Raw genomic sequence first — 16,639 nt, 5'->3', positions numbered from 1 at the left:
TCTGGTGAAGCATTGAGGCTTGTCAAGCATGTCATCCCAGGCAGACAGATACTGGATCCCCTTTGAATGGCACCAGAAACTTAGCCAATTGTTGAAATTAATCATTTTACTTATACTGAGGTATCATTCTTGGTGAGAGTAAGATGCCGCTGAGGGCTGGGGTCATACCTGCCTTGGTTACATGATCAGTGAGCTCTTCTATGTCCCTTTTCATGTAGTCCAGGGAGGTACATCTCAGGTCATTCACACCAACATGGACAATGACAGAGTCGTATTTCTACTTGTCATGGAGTGACCTGAGTGCGTGGGTAATGTGGCAGATTCTGGCACCCGACAATCAGCTGACAGTGACCTCTTTGTTCAGCCTGGTGAGTGGGACATCTGTGTGCCCGACTATGGAGTCACCTATTACAAGTGTGTTAGGTATGGTGTTTTGCCTTAAGGGCTGTGGTGGTTGTCTGGCACACTGGTTTTGGAGGTTATGTGTTAATTTCAGTGTGTTAGTGGGTGTAGGTTGCTTGTGTGTCTGCTTTGGAGGTCTCTGCTGTTTCTGCAGATTTTTATTTAGAGCCTCTGAATATGTCTTTGTTTATCTATGTGTGGGGTTTGCAGTTGCATGTTTGGTGGGTCTATGTGCAGTGAGAGGGGTGTTGCAGCTTGGTACCTTCTCCTCCTGACTGTCAAATCCAGTCATGGCTGGAGAGAGCTTTGCCTCAAGTTTGGCTATGTAAGTGCATCTCTCGCAGATGCATCCCTTTTTAACTGTGTATGCTCCACTGCCTTTTGCAAAAAAAGCTTGTTGCTTCTATCTGTTTATGCAGAAAAATTCTTTGCATCTTTCTTCACCAGAATACTAGCCACGTAAACTAATGATACAAAATATCAAAGAACACAGAACCTATATTTAAAGTCTGACATGATAGCACACAACTTTCAAAAATTAGTCTGCTGAAAAAAATCAAATATTATACAATGCCTACCCTAAAAACGTGCACGCTGATTGGCCAGCCCAACCAGCGTGCCCGTGGTAAATCCTTCAATATACTAACGGAAAAAGGTCCGGTCGCCCGGACTTTTTCCGTTAGTATACTAATCTCGCTATGTTAAAAGAGTTTAACATAGCGACACAGATTTAAAAAGCAACGGACATCTCCGTTGCTTTTTAAAGCTGTCTCGCTATGTTAAACTCCTTTAACATAGCGACACAGTGTGTAAAAAGCAACGGAGATCTTGCGATCTCCATTGCTTTTTTTTTAAACCTGTCTCGCTATGTTAAATGAGTTTAACATAGCGAGACAGCTTTAAAATAAGCAAGGGAGATCTCCGTTGCTTATTTTAAAGCTGTCTCGCTATGTTAAACCCATTTAACATAGCGAGATAAAGCAACGGAGAACTTGCGTTCTCCGTTGCTTTTACAACTCTGATGTACTGCGTAGGCATGCGCAGTACATCAGAACTGCCGCGGAACACCAGACAGGTGCAGAAGGGCAGCAAAGAGGCATTATACAATGCCATTATTTAAGAAAAGTAATTATTTATTTTCTTAAATAATGGCATTGTATAATAGCAATAACCCACTTCTGGGTGTGGGTAATGTTGGATTTACCCACGGTTGTCTTTGTTTGGTCCCTCGGGCTTCGCCCTCGGGACCAAACCACGCCAACCGTGGGTAAATCCAGCATTACCCACACCCAGGCGTGGGTTATTGCTATAATATTTCTCCTTTTGGCACTCCTCTGTGCTTCTGACTGTTAGAAATAAACAGATTTTTCACCTTTTCTGAGTGCATGGCCATCAACAAGTGTCACAGTATTGCATTACTCTCTGCTTTCTTCCTGCCCACCCTGTGAATCCTCTCAGTAGAAACATCTACGCAAGTATGTGCACAGTATCTCTAAATATGGAGTCCAATAGCTGCTGTAACTCCATGTCAGGAACACTGTCCAGTAATCTCTTGATTTGCACATTCCCTGTTCTTCACTGTTTTCTAAATTGTTGATCTTTTCCTAATGTAAGTGGTAATCATTTGTGTTCTCAGCCACAGCTGAGAAACTCTCACAAAACTTTAACTTTAGTACTTTTTCTACCACACTCTAGAGCTGTTTCTGCAGGTGCTGCACTGTACTATGGTAGGCCTCAACCTCTGCCACCACAATCAACATTCTTTCAAACAAAAAAAAAAAACTAGACTCTGATCAGGAGTTGCCAATTTAATGTGCTCCAACAGCTTCTTTTGCTCAGCCAACCCTGGGACACTAATCTCTGCTATACACATATGCTGAATCTTAACCAAGGGTCATGTTGGTCTCTAAGTTTAACTTCTTCTGAAGCAGCAAAAACTTAGCCATATTCTGCTTGAAATAGCCACTCCCCCTAAGAATTATTATTATACTTTACTTTTATGAAGTAATATACATTCTGTCTGCTATCAGCTAACGGTGAATGTTCACCATTCTCACTTCTGCAGTAGCCTTTGACTATTTGGGTTGCATCCCGCAGAGGATACAAAAACTTTCCAGTTTTCAAAAAGCTTTGGCAACCTCCCACACTTACACTGTGACTGCTGATTAGCTAGCTCCTTGGGAGGAAATTTTAAATCAAAGTATAGACAACTTTATGTCTTTCTCATCCAGTACTTTCTTGTCATCTCAAGGGAAAACATCTCTGAGTCTTTAAATGAACAGCAATTGGCTACAGGCTTCATTTTTGGCAGAAAAGTCCCCACTTGGGAACCTTTCCACATAGAAAATATTGCCTTTTTAAATATTTTTGATGATTTTTTTTTATTTTCTGAAGAATAACAGCAATTTTATTAATATTAGAAGTTTCTTGTCAGAAACTGCTGTTTTTAGACTGGGACTTATTATTGAATACTGCGGCTATTTTTCTCAGAAAAAAATATATACTGCTTTTGAGACAGTTTAACTCATTAACACCTATATGTTGTGAAATGTCACACCTCTAGCGATATATACATATCTTGCATTCCAGAACATTTTCTGAAAGCTAAACTTAAAAGGCATAACATAAACAAATGTAAATATTCTGTGAACAATAAAAACTATTAAAATTGTACAAATCACAATGTTTTCAGTAAGACATATTCTTTACAGTAATAACTGGTGCATTTATTGTATTTTACATAAATACTGTAATATATTATAATGCACATTTTTTTGTAAACATTCACAAATTTTCATATCTTGAAAATAGTACAGACTAGACATATATTGTTAGAACATTTTTATTAACCAGACATAAGCTTTCACATGACAATGAGAAATTCCTCTATAAGTATGTTTACTGAGATATTTACAGGAATATGAAAACATATAATTGTATCATTAGCAAAACAAATAAGTCATGATATCTTTCAAGATGTGCAACCTACAGTGCAAATATCAAATACAGTTTTCTTCAACAATATATAGGGTTTTACTTAATGCCATGCAATAGTTTGCAAGTCACTCATTTTTTAATTATTAAGTACATATGGAAATAATGCTTATTTTTATAATTACTAGCAATATTTCCAGTATTGTCATCATCATCAACCCCCTTTTTCCCATTTTCTACATGGGATCAGAGTTTTGTGTTAACCCTGACCATCACTTTCAACTCAATGCCACACTCCTGCATTCTTCGACAGTCATGTCTGACTGTCGCATATCTTCCCTCTCACAATACATCAACCTCTTCGCTGGATACCCTCATTTCCTCTTACCTTCTTCCTGTCTATTCCAAATCTTCTTCACCAGATTGTCTTCTGCTTTTCTGCACATGTGCCCAAACTACTGTAATCTGTTCTGTTTGACCTTTTCTGCAATTGGAGCTACTTTAGTTTCTGATCTTATGTCCTCATTTCTTCATCAATATTTCCAATATATTATGCTATAAACCAGAATTGACAGTGAATTGTCCTATATTCCTGTATTTCACATTGGTGTTTCACAACATATACCTCAACAACATGGAGGTCTCACAGTTATGAAAATATAATCATACATTTGAAAATGTGAATAACAAAGATTAATTAGTCCTTGACTAACATTCTTAGTATCATTTTATTAATAATTCTTTTCCCATTCTAATACTACCTATTATTAATTAGCTAGTAAGTCACTTAATTAAAGAAGCCAGACCCCAAAAAGTCATTGACACCATAAGGCAGTATGAGTGTGAACTGGAAGTATATTAGAAGGCATTTTAGGCTTGAGTGAGTTAACTAAAGTATAAGGACTGAAAGACTGGGAAGTGCTTTTATGTACTTCAAACATTGATCAGGTGTTCTGTTGCTTGTGACAACTTACCTTCATTAGTTTACTGCTTGAGAAATTTTGCTTGAAAGTGCTATATATTTAAGCATAGGAAGTGTATTCCAGGGCTAGAAATGAATTTTATTTTGGTGGTAGTGTACACCTTGTGAAAACTTACCTTTATTTCTTGTTTTCTCTTGGTACACTTTCTGTGAAAGGGTCTTGGAATTTTTGTGTACTGTTCATGCTTCAACTTTTGAATTTTGAGGGACTGTGTGAGGAAATGTAAGTGTGTGTGCTTCTTGTGAACTCTTGTCTGGCAACTTATCTTTTGACAGACTGTTCTCAGCAGCACTTAGAAGCAATCCGCCTTCTACAATGGCTACAGCACGGATTCTTATACTGGTCCTGCTGTTTCTTCTTTTACTATACCGAAAATAAAACATCAAACAGGAGGTCTTGTCTATCACGGGCTCAGACAATGCCTCAACTACTCATGGGTGATTCTGCAGTGGCCATTTTTGTTCCTCAAACTACTCACCATTTTCTCTGGATTCCTCTGGTGTAGTGCCTTCTCTCACCATGGACCATGGTTATCCCTGTCCTGTTCCAGTCTCCAACACAGGCATGGGAGAACCATCTTCTTTGGGTCTGGAAGTTGCTTCAGGAGGTTCTTTTTGGATGTGCTGGGAAAAGACACCTCTTGCCCAGAATAAAGTGCCATGTCTCAGTCAGTCTCTTTCCAGGAATATCCCTAGAAAAAAGAAACAAAAGCTTAGACATTGCTCATCCAAAGACATTTTGTCTGTTTATAAGGATGATTTTCTTACCTTAGTCAGGTGTTTATTGTAGGCTTTCGATCCTGCATAACAGAAATTACCATACCAAGAAACTAACTAGGTCAATATATTCCTGAGTAAAATATGTCAGAATTCTGACATAGAAAGACACAGGACTTTTCTTTGTCTGACTCTCAAGCCCAAGACTCTTATTCAGGGGGAAATTTGTCCTCTACAACTCCATTACAGGAGTTTTTATAAGACTAGTTCCAGGATGAGTGATGTATATTTTGTGGGAACAAGTGTCTGTTCCCCCCAAAGTGAGGAGATATTATGATATGCCACAAGAAGATTTACTTCATACTACACTCATTCCTCCTATAATGCTAGCATTGGAGGATGTGTTAAATGCTGCCTGCAGTAACCCTGGACCTCAGCCTTCAGTCTCCAAAAAAGGCAGAACAGTTATTAACACCAATCCTTCCCCTGCGGCCAGGAAGGCAAAGTATTAAACAGAGAATTTTCTTCTTCCAGTTTATTTTGTTAGGTGTTGACAGCTTGTGGGGTTGTTTGCCACACTTCCTTCAAGTCTTATCTGAATCCTCCAGTTTCTAATCTGTCTCAGATGTCTAAATATGCTTTGGAAAAATGTGTATAATTATACAGATACTATACTTAGAGCCACTTCTACTGTTACTCCTTTGAAAAAAAATATGCCTTGATACATACTCAAAAGTTGTCTGACATAAAGTCTGATATTTTTAATTTTACTTTAGACAAGGAGGCTTTGTTTGGCCCTACTGCTACTCAGGTTCTCAAGCAATTTGATTAAAGTGGGAAATTAATTCAGGGGGTTACTAAAATTTCTCAGGCCTTACATGATAAATCTTGCAAACCCTCTGCTTTTTTAAAAAAAGACAAAATAATCAGTTCCTGACATCTTCTGGTACATAAGGAATAAAAATAGATGGTAGGAGAGAACCAATAAATAATAGGGATGCTTTCCAAAAAAGGGACAGACTACACCTTCAAGATGACTGCCAGTATTCTGGCCCCCTCCTCTTCTGTTCCTTCATCTATAAGTCTGTCCCATATAATGACTCAGTCTTTCCCTTTTTTCAACAGATTATTTAGGACTACTGAGTACTAGTACTGGGCCAGGAAGCTTACAGCTGGAACTGGATACACTTACCTCCTTTCTGATGATTTCTTCTCTACCCTCTGAACCAGAATTTTTTTTTCCTCAGGTTCTTCAACACTTGCTTACCCTGTAACTCACACTACCAGTACCTTTAGACCAAAGAAAGGAAGGCTTCTACTCCCGAATGTTTCTGGTCAAAAAGAACAGCTTTCCTGGATAACTGGTCTAGATCTTTCCTTTCTCAAGTGGTTTCTGAAAGCACCAAAATTCCAAATGTTAGCCCTTCAGAGTCTGTTACTAGTCATACTGCTCCTGAGTTTTATGGTAACATTAGACCTAAAATATGCTTATCACATTCCCATAGTCATAAGTTCAGAAAATTTCTCAGATTCTTTGAATAGAATGGGTCACATTATTATTTCTCTGCATTTCCCTTTGAGTTAGCTACAGCTCCTAGGATGTTTACAGAATGTCTAGCTCCAGGGATAGGTCATTGTAGACTACAAGGCATTCACATTTTCTTATTCAGACAACTTACTAATCTTTACAGAGTCTTTTGCTTGATGTCAGGAGTCTGTAACATGTTTGTTTTACTCCTTTCCAATGTTCAAAAATCTTCCTTGACTTCGCCACACAGGATTGTGCTTTTAGACTGCCTTCTAGGAATGTCTGTTCAAAGGTATTTGTAACACAAGAGAAGGTACATTTGTACCTAGAAACTTTCCTGATTTTCTCCAATCAGTCTGAGACTTTAGCCAGAGAATATCTCATGGGTTTCATGGCTTGTACAATTCTCATGATTTCACCTGCTGTGTTTTACATGAGAAAAATTCAGTGGTTCAAAAAATGTGGACCCAACATGCTCATCTTCTGGGATTTTCAGATTCCAGTTTTAGGCTTTGTCAAGAAAAAATGCATTCATGAAGGCAATAAGACACCTCAGTTTTTGTTTGGGGAGCAGTTTCAATGGGGGTGGGGCATTACTTATGGTTCCAGTTCTATCCTTTCCACTGATATCCATGATCTTTTGAATATTCAGAAGGACTCTCCAAAAAATGATTGTGGTGACTCCCTTCTGGCCCAGGTAACATTGGTTCTCCCTTCTTATGGAACTTGCCAAGGGCAGTTAATACAAATTTCCTCACAGATTGGATCTACTCACATAAGACAGGGGGTGTTTGATAGACCCCACTCTCAAACAACTTCAGCTGACTGCCTGGATGATTCAATTCTGAAACCTTTTGGACATCTTTTTCATGAGGACATGCAGCAAGTGCTAAAGGAGACAAGAAATCTTGCTAGTAGGAAATCTCATGTTAACCAGTGGAGAATATGTTCTAGTTGGTGCCTCGTCTATAGCCAGAGCCCTATCTGGAATTATTAACTCTAGTTCTCAAACATTTGTGTGAGTTAGTATCCTATTTTTTGTTTACTCCTTTGGCAAGGAGTATTTATCAGCCATTTCAGCATGTCTGCCAATGGAGCCACCTGTAAATTTCAAACTTTGCTCAAGCTATTCTACAAAGTGCTTTTTCTGTTCTGTTGATGTGTAAGGTCACCTATTATTCAGGTGACACTTAATTGGGAACTTCACTTTTTGCTTATTCTGTCTACATGTGAACTAGCTATTGTGGCTGTTTTTGGATACTTTTTTAGTAGAATGACTGGTTTATTGTTTTGACATCTGCAAGAGAGTATCTGGGGTTGCAAGAATTTCATGGTGGGCTTACACTTTTACTTTTACATGCATATATGGTTATCAGTAGATAAAATGTCCCTTTATATGCCCTTATTGTTTTCAGAGTTTACCTTTAATCTAGCTGTCTTTATTTCTTTCAGAATTTGAAAGATGGGGAGAATAAATGCTATATACACATGCAACCCAGGTATTAACTTGCCAGTACAAAGTCCTTTAAGAAAGCTATACAGCTGTTGAATTCTTCATATGGGACTGGAGAAGGACAACCTTTGTCAAATCAGATAATTCCAGTTGGTTGTCCCTTACTATGTCTTGTTATTTTCACCATGGTAAAACATTTCCAGGCACATTCTAATAGAGTCTTGTCTTTTTTTGATGTTATAATAGAAAGTGGTGGATTCTAGAAGTGTCCTTGATGCAACTACTTGGCCCACTCTACATAACTTTACATATCATTACATACTGGATTCCTTTTCCTGGTCCAGAACTTGTTTTGCTAGGACAACTCTCCAGAGGTTGATAGAGCCTCACCCTTCCTCCTCTTAGGTTGGATAAGCTTTGGTATTCAACCCAAATAGCCAAAGGTTACTGCAGCAGTGAGAATGTTGGACACAGTGCAGTTGTATAAGCTGCACTTAAAGTAACAGTAGATTCTCAGATTCCTCCCTACTGCAGTAGCTACACCCACCCTCCATCAGCTTCTACTGTATATACAGTGGATATAAAAAATGTACACACCTCTGTTAAAATGCCAGGTTTTTGTGATATAAAAAAATGAGACCACAATAAATAATTTCAAAACTTTTCCCACCCTTAATGTGACCTATAACATGTAGAATTCAACTGAAAAACAAACAAATCTGTTAGGGGAACAAATATAAAAAACTAAAAAACATACAATAAGCTGGTTGCATAAGTGTGCACACCCTTAAACTAATACTTTGTTGAAGCACTTTTTGATTTAATTACAGCATTCAGTCTTCTTGGGTACACACTTGCCATCAATTAAAGAGACTCTGATTAACCCTAAATAAAGTTCAGCTGTCCTAGTTAGGATTTTCCTGACATTTCCTCAGTTTCCTGCTTTAGCAAAAGCCATGGTTATCAGAGAGTTTACAAAGCATCAAAGGGATCTCATTGTTGAAAGGTATCAGTCAGGAGAAGGGTACAAAAAATTTCCACAGCATTGGATATACCATGGAATACAGTGAAGACAATCATCAAAAAGTGGATAAAATATGGGACAAAAGTGACATTGCAAAGAACTGGGCATCCTTCCAAAATTGATGAAAAGACAAGACAAAAGCTGGTCAGGGAGGCTGCCAAGAGACCTACAGCAACACTGAAGAAGCTGCGGGAATTTCTGGCAAGTACTGGTTGTGTACTACATGTGACAACAATCTCCCATATTCTTCATATGGTATTCTTCATAGGCTGTGGGGTAGGGTTGTAAGATGGAAGCCTTTTCTTACACAGAAAAACATCCAAGCCCAGCTAAAATTTGCAAAACAATACAAGTCTCCCAAAAGCATGTGGGAAAATGTGTTATGGTCTGATGAGACCAAGGTTGAACTTTTTGGCCACAATTCCAAAAGGTACGTTTGGTGCAAAAACAACACTTCACATCACTAAAAGAACAACATCCCCACAGTGAAGCATGGTGGTGGCAGTATCATGCTTTGCAGTTTCTTTTCTTCAGCTGGAACTGGCGCTTTAGTCAAGGTGGAAGGAATCATGAACAGTTCCAAATACCAGTCACTTTTGGCCCAAAACCTTCAAGCGTCTGCTAGAAAGCTGAACATAAAGAGGAATTTCACCTTTCAACATGACAATGACCTCAAGCATACATCTAAATCAACAAAAGAATGGCTTCACCAGAAGAAAACTAAGTTTTGGAATGGCCCAACCAGATCCCAGACCTAAATCCAATAGAAAATCTCTGGGGTGACCTGAAGAGGGCTGTGCACAAGAGATGTTCTTGCAATCTGACAGATTTGGAGCGCTTTTGCAACAAAGAGTGGGCAAATATTGCCAAGTCAAGATGTGCTATGCTGATAGACTCCTGCCCAAGAAGACTGAATGCTGTAATTAAATCAAAAGATGCTTCAACAAAGTATTCATTTAAAGGTGTGCACACTTATGCAACCAGCTTATTGTACGTTTTTTATTTTTTATATTTTTCCCCCAACAGCTTTGTTAGTTTTTCAATTGAATTATATAGGTTATGGGTCACATTAAAGGTGGGAAAAGTTTTGAAATTATTTAATGTGGTCTCATTTTTTTATATCACAAAAACCTGGCATTTTAACAGGGGTGTGTACACTTTTTATATCTACTGTAGGCAGCTGTTGGGATAAAACATTATATGTTTATATCTTTTGGGAGTTTCAGGATGAGTAATCTTTCTATTTTTGTTTGGGCAAGAAGTCCTGAAGTGGCCATCGCTGACTGCTGATTTTCCTCCAAAGGGCTATCCAGTCAGCAGTCAGAATGTAGGTGTGGGTGGATACAGACCTTTTTGAAGACTGGATGGATGTTGTGTCCTGGGCAGGATACAATCCAAATGGCCAAAAGCTACTGCAGCAGTGAAGATATATTGTTATGGTAAGTGCAACTTACACAACTGTACTTTTTGTCTTAGTCAGTGTGAAGACCAGTTCTGGTTTTGTGCCAGCATTCATTTGAATCTTGGATGGCACTTAAGGCTCCCATATGTAGTGAACCTCTTAGGAGGTTTTTTTAAGTTCTTCTTGCTAGTTTGAATGCTTCCACTCCCTTGAATACTGGAGTAATTTTGTATGTTTAATGCCTCTCCCTTTGTAATTTTTCAGCAGAGACTTTAGTCAAAGTATCTTTAAAACAGATCACATGGAGTGTAGCAACAAACAGGAGAAAAAGTTGTGAAATCTAACTGAGAGAAATTGTTGAAAGAAGCTGTAGTATCCTAAAGGAACAAAGGTCTTCCTCTTCCACTTCAAATTCTGAGGAGGGTGCTTATGTTGTAACCCATGGCTGGGTGTGGGAAATACTTGATGTTCATCATTAGATCACTGTTGCAGTAATGCTGACAAATGGTATGTCTACTGCCAAGAATACCATATTTCTGTCCTGTATGCCTAAGTTTAGGTACTCCTACCTCATGCATCATACATCTGACCATAGACCCAGACACAAGGGTTGCGTGCTGGCACACAATAGCCATATTGTTATCAAAATCCTCAGACCTTTCTTGCCACCAGTCCAGGAAGCAAAACATTGTCAATTCCTTTGTCAACCATTCAAAGAGATCTACATTGCCACTGCGAATGAAAGCTTAGCAACCTGTGTAGTACCCTTCCTCCTTTTTACATTTTTTATATTGAAATCTTGTTATCAAAGAGAGGCAAATGCCTCCATAGTAGGTAAATTCCCTATGAAGATAAACATTCACAGTGTCTTTTTTTGTTTAGGGCTGGAGCATAATGTTAATGACTGTACCATTTATCAGGCTTTCATCCCAAAAACCCTTAGGATTTATTTCTTTTCTCTAGGCATTTACTTAGAAAATAAGTGGCTAAAGACTCTTGTGTGAACCACTATGTCCACTGATGTTCCTGTGTCAGATGTTCCCTCAACAAAGAAGAAAACGAAGAAACAGAAAGAAGACTGTGCTACTTTGGCTTATTTTGCCCAGTTGGAGTTGGTTATAATCTGCTGAAGTGGGTGAAAAGCATGTGTATAGTCAGATATTTGAGCTTGTTCTCTCTGTTGCACCCCATTGGAGATTTGCAGGCTTGTGATTTCAGAAGGACCAGTTGGAGTTCCTCAGATTTTAGTGTGTAAGGACATTCCTGGTTCTGAGATGGTGGTACATATGGGATCAGATCCTTCACATATAGTTTCCCTACATACTCCAAAACAGAAGAAGCAGAAATTCATGTAACTCTCTTCTTCACCCATTGCTGTTACAAAACATCTTCAACAGGAATGGTAGGATTTTTCTCAGGGTTTTTTTTAAAGCTCTTATGGCTCTTAAACCCCCTCAGTTTTTTTTGACACTCTGTCTATCCCCCTTAAAAAGGAATACACCATCTAAAGATGATTCTTCCTCTGAACCAGTTCTACAATTTAAATTAATCTTTTCAGATTCATTACCTTTCAGGTTATGAATCCAAAGCTGAAGATACTATCTCTTCTGACTAACCTTTGTTGAATCTATTCAGAAAATGATGCATCATTTTAATTGCAAGGGGAAACATCTCTGTCAGTCACAAAAGAGATGCTGCATATGGACATTCCCCTGTTCTTCCAGTCCATGAAGCCTTACAGGATGATTTTCTTTCTGCTCCTTTAATTTTTTGAGTCAAAGCCACCTGCATCCAACAAGCCTGACAGGTGTTACAAAGGGTCAGATATAAAAACCCAACATCTGAGCCTGTTGTTACTTTTATAGCTGCTGACAATCCCTGTAAGCTTTTCCCATCTTCAGTGCTTTCCCAAATGACACAGATATTCAGGCCATATAAAAAAGTATATACACCTGCTACTTTAGTTTTTAGGGCTCCTGACTATCAGATGCACATGCATAGATATCTTTTATCCAGTTGTGACAACATGAGCAGACATATTAAATATCCATAAGAGTGATTCTAAATCAGTAGTGCAAAGTTTGATATCTTCTTCTTATTTTCAAACAGCACGCCATTCTATTACATATGCATATGATGTTGCAGATGCTTCTTCCAGGGTTGCTGCAGTTGGTTTAGTGCTGAGAAGGCACTCCTGGCTAAGACTCCAATCTCTTCTAGAAAATGTAAAAGCAAAGCTTCTGGATGCTCCTTTACATTAGGACTTCCTTTATCTGATGCTCTTCATCAGGTATATTCAAAAAATCCTTAGAAGAAATGAAAATGTATGCAGGGGTTTAAACAACAATTTCTTTCCCCTATTCCAATAGTTAAAGAAATTAATCCTCTAAGACAGGCCCTTTCTATAATTGAAAGGAATCTCAACAAAAGTGCAAAAAATCTAAAAAGAAATGCCAAGACAGCGGAGTGAAAAGTATCTTCCAGGGCAAACCTTCCAGCTTCTGACTGTCGCTGACAAGTCTATGCTTGATACATGCAGGAGAGATTCTGAGAGCCTTGGCTTATATGGGATTCATCATTCAGATAATCCCTTTTGCCAGACTGCACATGAGAAAATCCAGTGGTACCTAAAGTCCATTTGGTCTTAACAATGTCATCCTCTGTCCTTCCCTTTTTCTTTCTTGACAGTCCTGAAGAAAGAGCTACATTGCTGGATCCTCCAAATAAATCTAAATCCAGGAATTCAATTTGAAATTCCATCTCCTCTTTACAGTGTTGTAAAAGTTGCATAGATGCATGCCTGGGGGCTTGTTCAATCGGTTTCAAATTGCAAGCAATTTGGTAAAAAAAATGCAGAAAACAAAGCATAAAAGAAATGAAACCACTGCCTGTGGCTCTACAGTCCTTCCATCACCTCTGGTTCCATGAACTCTTCAAGTTCTGAAAGACAACAAAATTGTTATGTGGTATATTAACAAACAGTTGGGGGGGTGCAAAATCTTGCGCGCGCACACACACACACACACACACACACACACACACACACACACATACACACACACACACACACACACACACACACACTTACTTGCAGGCTAGTAATGACAGCTTGAGTCATTGCTATTAATCATAATCTGTTTCTCCAAGCAGTTTACATTCCATCAAAATAGAACTGCTTGTCAGATCACCTGAGCAGATCAAGGGCAGACCTTCACAAATAGATGTTAAACAAGAAGATCTTACTACAGATTGTCCATTGTTGGTGTATTTCACAGATAGATCCATTTGCCTCCAATGTGAACCATTAGCTCAGAATATTTTGATCCATGATCCTTTGTAGGGAAGCCTGAGTAATGTATGCCTTCTCCTTCACCTGGTAATGGAAACTCATGTATGAATTTTCACATTTTCCTCTTATACAAAAAGTCCTCATCAAAAATTCAAAAGAACAATCCCAGGATTCTTCTCATGACCTCTGTAGGCCTGTGTAACACTGGTTCTCCCTTCTTTTTCAATTGGTCAAGGGCAGTCACCAGTTATTACCCCACTGGATAGATTTGCTGACATAACAGAAGAGTTCTATCATTCACCCCCATCCTAAAGACTAACAGTCTCATGGCATGGATGCTAAACTTTTTGTTCCTATTAGACACTTGTATTCTGTGGAAGTGCTACAGGTAAAAAAGGGGGCTTGAAAATATGTGACTAGAAAATCATACATATCTATATAGAATATATCTTCTGTTTGTTGCCATAAGTGAGGATAGGATCCTTATCAGTTAGACATATCTTTTAGCCTCCAATACCTTTATGAGGTACACATTTTGGTTCTGGCATACACTTCCATCAAGGTACATTTGTCAGCTATCTCATCCTGTTTTCCATTGGATTCACCACTTTCTTCATGTTCTGAGGTCAAGCAATTCCTACAAGGCATCTTGCACATCAGGCCACCCAGAAAAGTCATTCCTCCTCCATGGGACCTGGATTTTGTGCTAAAGAAATTGACTCTAGCACCTTTTGAGCCAGCTGCTTCAGCTTCTTTAAAGTTTTATACATGGAAAACTGTTTTGTGGTAGCTCTAAACAATGCTAAGTGTTCCTGATTTGCAAGTTTTGATTTCTGACCCACCTTTTCTGGTTTTCCATAAAGATAGCATTTACCTTAGAACTAATCTATCTTTTATACCCAAGGTAGTCACAGAAATGTCTCTGAACAAATGTATTCTCATTCCTATACATGTTCCTAATCCTCAAAACAAAGGTGAAAGGATTCTACTTGCTTGATGTACACAGATAACTAAGATTTTATTTGGACAAGACAAAGGAAATCCAAAAATCTGATCAGGTATTCATACCCTTTTATGGTATAGCAGTTTCTTCCAGTATCCAAACAGATTATTTCCAGATGGATATCCCTTGCTGTCTCCTTTTGTTATTCCTTTCATGGTACATCTCTCTCAGGCTGTATCGAAGTTCATTTCTACAAGAGTGGTGGCATCTTCAGGTGCCTATTTTAGTAGCAGCTACAGTACTTCACTCATACATTTGCAGACTATTACAAAATGGACGTTTTTTCAGAGCCAGAACTGGTTTTGCTGGAACCATTCTCCAAGAGTTGCAGAAATCTAAATCAGTTTCTCTTACCCCCCCCCCCCACACACACACACACATATGAAAAGTTTGGGAATCATCCCATTTGTCGGCATTACTGCTACCGTGATATTATTATGAACACTGTACAGCTGGGTAAGAACTTACCAGAACAGTAGATGTTAATATATTTCTCTGTTGCAGTAAATGCACCCTTTCCCCTCCCCCTTCCTTTTCTTCTTCTTCCCTTTTGGTCAAGGTGGAACCCCAATTTACCTAATATTCAACCTCACTTCCTTGTCTTATCTGAGTCTATCGTTGTGCTTATCCTCCATAATTTCATCTTCCAAGAAAGCTCTGAAGATTTTGATGTCTGTATGTCTCATGTACCAGCATGTAAACCTCATGTCTGTGTTTAAGGTTCAACATGCAACATGTGAAGCAGGAGTGCTTAAGCTTTGGCATACTAACTAGATGTACAGATTCCTTGACAAGATACATCCCATTTGTCAGCATTACTGCAACAGTGATCTATTCAAATGATCTACTGTTAAAGTTCTTACACAACTGTACTATTTACCCATGGTTGGTGTGGAGTAGTCATTAACCTTTGTGACCAAAAAGTACAGTTTTGTACTTACCATAAATGTAGATGTTCGAGTGCTAATACAGCTGCAGTCATAACAGATGGGTTCTCCTGCCGTCAGGCGGGTCCTCGGTCGGCCGAATTCCAAAGTCTAGGTCCAGCGTTGGTTGTTGTCGCTTCTTCCCTGACGTCAGTGCGACAGGGGTATAAAAGAACCAGCCGACGCCATTTTCTTCAGTTTTTCTTGCCCCAGATGTCAGGTGCCCCCAGAAGGAAGGCAATACATAAATTTATGTAATAATGCAGTGCAATATAATCAAAAAACAGTAGTTGCAAGCAAATACACCATAAATGAATACCCCAATCAAGTTGTATGAGGAGGTGTTAGCCAATAGGCCTGTCCCAAGAGGGGAAGGAGGGAGGGAAACCTGGACTGCAGCTGTATTAGCACTCGAACATCTACATTTATGGTAGGTACAAAACTGTACTATGTTCATCGTGCATACAGCTGCAGTCATAACAGATGGGTAGAATCCCAAAGCTAAAAAGGGGTGGTAGGCACTAGGTGGAACTAGGAGGAGCCAGGATGCCCTGCAAGACTGCAGTGGCAAAGCCTGCTCTAGTTTTGGAGTATAATGGTAGGTGGCAGTGCTTGGAGAAGGTATGCACAGAACTCCAAGTGGCTGCTTCCAAAATATCTTTGGTAGGAACTCCTCTGAGGAAAGCTGCAGAGGTAGCTGTGGCCCTTGTGGAGTGAGATCTGATGCCAGCAGGCACAGTTTTACCATGAAAAGAGTAACAAAAGCGTATGCAGTGGGCTATCCATTTTGAGATTGTCTGTTTGGAAATTGGCTTCCCTTGAGCTCCTATAGCATAGGACACAAAGAGTTGTTCTGATTTTCTGAAAGGCTTTGTTCTGTCCAAATAATAACGTAGCTGTCTGTGGATGTCCAAGGAATGTAGTAGTCTCTCCCCTTTGTTTTGAGGATTAGGGTAAAAGATAGGTAAGTGAATAGCCT

The sequence above is a fragment of the Protopterus annectens genome, chromosome 2.part2 (assembly GCF_019279795.1).
Source record: "Protopterus annectens isolate FY-2018-M chromosome 2.part2, PAN1.0, whole genome shotgun sequence".
NCBI classification, from domain to species: domain Eukaryota; kingdom Metazoa; phylum Chordata; order Ceratodontiformes; family Protopteridae; genus Protopterus; species Protopterus annectens.
The sequence above is the reverse complement of the archived record's forward strand: the minus strand, read 5'-3'. Positions refer to the sequence as shown.